Below are 4,507 nucleotides of genomic sequence, written 5' to 3'. Positions count from 1 at the left end.
TCAATCTACGCCAACTCTGGGGGACCAAGTGCTGGACAACAAACCAACACCCAAGCTGCCGTGGACCCCCGTAACCAAGGAAAGTTTTGGTGAGGATGTGGCCTCCCCTGGCTCAGGAAGCAGTCCCATGAGCCCAGAGCCCCCAAGAGGAGAAAGGAGATGCTTAACTTACCAGGTGTTTCTCCAGGGAGGGGAGCACGCGATGCACAATGAGCCCCAGGTGTTGCTGGAATCGCTCCAGTTTGGGGGTGTTTGGTTTGTAGAAACCTGAGTAGAATCAGCCACACCCCCACGTGAGAGCCTCCTCCTAGGAAGGCTGGAGAGCCCCAGGCCTGGGTGGGGTGCTTCTGAGCATTGAGGGTCAGGGGAGGCTGGACCAGGGGCAGGTGGGGATGAACGTGGCCAGGGCAGAGGATCTGCTTGGGAGGTGGGTGCAGGTGGGTGACTGTGTGCAGCCCAGGCCTGGCTGCCCCCTGGAGCCCGCTGGGGTGGGTGCAAGTCAGACTGGGTGCCTCCTGACCATTCCAAGACTCAGGAGCGAGGAGGGGTGACCCTACAGGGGATGCTGCCTTCCACAAGTTCCCTGGGTGTGGCTCTGTGCTTGAGAGTTGTGTACAGACGTGTGAGGCAGAAGAGTCAGAATCGACCTGAGTCACTGGACAAGGACAGGACCCCTTGTTCTGAAGGTTCTCACACCCAGGATGGCCATGGCCAAGCTGCAGGGCCTTTGGGTGGTGGTAAAAGAAGGGGGCTGGCTCAGTCTGGGAGGCCTCTGCCAGCCCTGGCTTCCTGGGAGCCCCCCCCACACACTGTGACACTGTCCTGCACATTCAGGAGCCAGTGAGGGCCGTGCACGGACTTGCATGCACTGGGCCCCACACGCCATCCACCTACCGTGCATCGCGTGCTTCCTGCTTTCCATGAGCTGCACCAGGGCCCAGAAAGCGTCCTCCTCGGGCATATACATGAGCAACAGCGCCACCACATGGCTCAGACCCTGGCTGTAGCCCACCTCCTGCAAGATCCCAGAATACCTTTAGGAGACCTCCCCTGGCAAGAATGATATCCTAGGATGGCCCACCTCTCAGGCAGATCAGGGTCACCCACTGAAGGGTCCAGGAAGATTTAGGCACAGGGAGCCCCTGTGCCTGAATCCTGCCACTTGGTGTCAGCTGCCCAAGAATTGGAGCCCAGAGAAGTTCTCCAAGTTCCTGGAGGGAATCCTGCAGGGCCTGAGCTTAGGCAGCACAGGGGGAGAGCTCAAGTATGGACACCTGTTACCCCCAAGATGTCAGCATGGGCCAGGTTGCTGTGGGAATCCAGATCCATGCCCATGGAAGCTTCTGGACCCCTGAGCTCTGCAGGTGAGCCGGTGGCCCTTTCTCACATGAGGAAGAAGTAAGCCAGGAAGTGCTACCAGGACCGGAACAGGAGGTGTGCCTCTGGCATGGGTGCAGGCCTGGGCTTCCTGAATGCCAGGCCCCCCTGGGAACCAGGGCACCAGGCAGGGTTGGCCAGTGGCAGGTCAGGGGGGTGGGGATGTCCAGGCCTTGCTGGGTCACCCATGGAGCCCTGCGCCTGCTCCACTCATGGGAAAGTCTGAGTGGGTGGTTGTGGCAGTGGCGCTGTACAGAGTGGGATTCAGGCCCATGGGTCCAACCACAGGGCTGGTGGGTGTAATGGCATCAGTGGGACCCAGAGCAAAGTCGTACACCTGATCTGCCCTGCCTTCGCCCCCCGCCCCACTGCGTGGAATGCTAGTCCTGGGAGGGGCATCCCAACACGGCCAAGCTCCTGGGGTCTGGAGACCAGCCCAGGAGAAGGCTGCCTTTCTCCTCCCAGAACTTGAGGTTGGGTCCAAGGAGGCTCAGAGCCTGGCCTCCACCGCTCTTCCTCAGAGCTGTGGATGAGCGAGGCCCCCTCAACCCAGGCTGGGATCTTTGTGACCAGGGGTGCCCTGCAGGGACTGCCGGGATAGCACCTGCGCTATGATCCCAGAATACTCACAGGATTGTAGACGGAATAGGCCATCAGTATGTGGAATAAGGCCTGTTGGCTGGAAGAGAGAGGACAGAGGCCGTGTGTCTTGTGCTGCCGAGGCTCTCAGTGCAGCTCTGCCTAACAGAGCCTGACAGCCACACGCAGGGCCCGTGACACTCTGCTCATGTGCAGTGACGTCGTCAGGGCACCTGCGTGTTGTCCACCATGTGGGTGAGCGCCGCCTGCAGGGACACGCACACCTCCCAGGGCGCAGTCACGTGCACTTTCATTTCCCAGGTGGGTGTTCAGGGCACAGGTGAGCGTCCCACTGTGGGAGTGCAGTCCCGTGTGTCCAAGCTGTGGAGAGTCAGCCTCCCATGCACGTTCAGCCTTGTAGGGAGCAGCACCCGGCGTCCTCAGTGGTTTTAGTTCCCCCCTCCCACAGCTGTGCGCTGGTGCCCCTTTGTGGTGTAGGGAATAAGCGTGTGTTCATGCGCTGAGGAGGTGAATTGTGTGTGCGTTCATGAAGGGTCCCCCCCGAGCCTGTGTTCCCGGGGTACTGGGGGGCTGCCCACTGCTTCCTTGTGACTGAGTTGAAGGGCTCCTTGAATATTCTGGAAACAACACCTTTATTAGTTAGATTGCTACTATTGTCTCCCCTGGTGTTTCTTTTCATTTCATTCTCTCCACAGTGTCTTTGGGAAAGTTTGTGTACTATAGAAAAGGCAAGTTTGTTTTCTGTGCTCAATGAACTGTTTTAGGCTTGCACCCAATCTTCCCTAGGGACCCCATGTGCCCCAGGACCCTTGCTCCTCCCACCCGCGGGTCCTCCCCAGCCCAGAGGCCTCACTTCATTCCGTAACGTTCCCGGAACATGAGGTGGTTTCTGAAAGTCCATGCGATGGCGGAGTCGATGTGATGGAAGTGAGTGGCGCCCAGCCTGGCCAGCTCTTTCATCTCCTGCAGGGCAGGGACGAGGGGGAGGGGCAGCCTCAAGAACTGCACAAGCCCCATTGCCACACAAGGACCTCAAGTCCACGTCAGCTCTTCTGGCTGACAGGGAGTTCCCTGCAAGCGCTCATTCCTTTCTGGGTCCCGCCTTGAGGGAGGGTCATGGGCTCCCTAACTTGCCTCAGTGCCCACGTAACCCTGACGGTCAGCAGCAGACAGGGGCTCTGAAAGGTCCCTGTGCACTCCCCCTGCCTGCCTCAGCTCTCAGCACGACGTGGTCTGCCCCCAGCCAGGCTTCTGAGCCTTCTCACTGACATCTCAGGCCCTGCCCTCCAGGAGTCAGCCACAGCCTGACCACTGCTCCATGCTGCCCCCTGCTGGAGGGGCCCATCTCCATCTCGACATTGCAAGCCGCCCTTAGCTTGGAGCTGAGCCTGGGCAATGACTGTCTCCAGGCCCAGCTCCCAGGGCCAGCCCCAGACTGCAGACTTGGGGGAGGCAGGGTGGGAAACACAGCTGGGCCCTGCTCCCTGATGGCAGCCAGGGGCCATGAGAGCCAGCTGCAGCTGACAGCCCTCTGCCCACACCAGTCCTCACTCCCTCCTTTCCCAGAAGCATTGAGAGCTGTGTGACCATTGGAGCGGCCTCTCCAGGCAAGGGCAATGCCAGGGGCTGCAAGTCCATGTGAAGGCAGGGCCAGCTGTGGGCAGGCCTAGGTGAAGGCCGGCCAGCTGCGGGCAGGCCATGTTAGCACAGAGCCTGTGGGGCTCCCTACCTCACACCATTGTGATCTCATCCTGGGAGACCCCCGCCCATCAGGGACCAGCAAGTCCTCTCTTCTGGCCGTATGCCAAGCTGCCCAGGTGAGCTCAGCAGAGAGCAGGTTAAAGCCTCTGGCACAAAACACACCTGTCCAGTCCCAGCTGGGTCTGAGGAGACGTGGAGGAGGCACTGACTAGGATCTAGGGAGAGGAAGGCAGGATGGGGAGGAGGCTCCTGAGGGCTCAGTGAGGGACGGTCCTCCACGGAGACTCAGGCTCCTGAGCAGGCCCAAGCAGGCCGGGCCCCCTTGGGCTGAGTGCAGAGCCGTACCGCGTATTTGCCCGCGTTCTGGGCCTTCCTCTTGTCCACCTCCAGCATCACGGCCCACACCTTCCCGCGCACCTGGGCAGGGATGCCTTTGTAGATTCTGCGCTGAAACTACAGGAGAGAGGAGGCTCTGGTGAGTGCTGAACGTGGCCACTCGTGGAGGCAGCGCAGGGTGAGACAGCAGAGGGAGAAGCCAGGGGCTCCCTGTGTATTGGCAGAGGGAGTATCTGCCCAGATGGGGGCCTTATGACCCACAGTGACTGGAGGGCCAAGGGCTCAGGGGCACCGGCTCTGCCGTGTACGGAGTGGCCGCTACAGGGCTCCTGGAACCACGCCTGCCCTGCATCCGGGATTGTCTTCAGCAGTGACTTCAGATTTTCTACCAGGACAGTGTCCTGTGTGTATGGGGAGGTGTGCCCATGACCTGTGTCTCTAGGGACTGGACAGTTGCCCCTGGGCATCTGAGAGGCAGGCGGTGCCTGGCACA

This window comes from Oryctolagus cuniculus, chromosome 18 (assembly GCF_051225735.1).
Source record: "Oryctolagus cuniculus isolate XC-2025 breed Fujian yellow rabbit chromosome 18, ASM5122573v1, whole genome shotgun sequence".
Classification (NCBI taxonomy): domain Eukaryota; kingdom Metazoa; phylum Chordata; class Mammalia; order Lagomorpha; family Leporidae; genus Oryctolagus; species Oryctolagus cuniculus.
The sequence above is the reverse complement of the archived record's forward strand: the minus strand, read 5'-3'. Positions refer to the sequence as shown.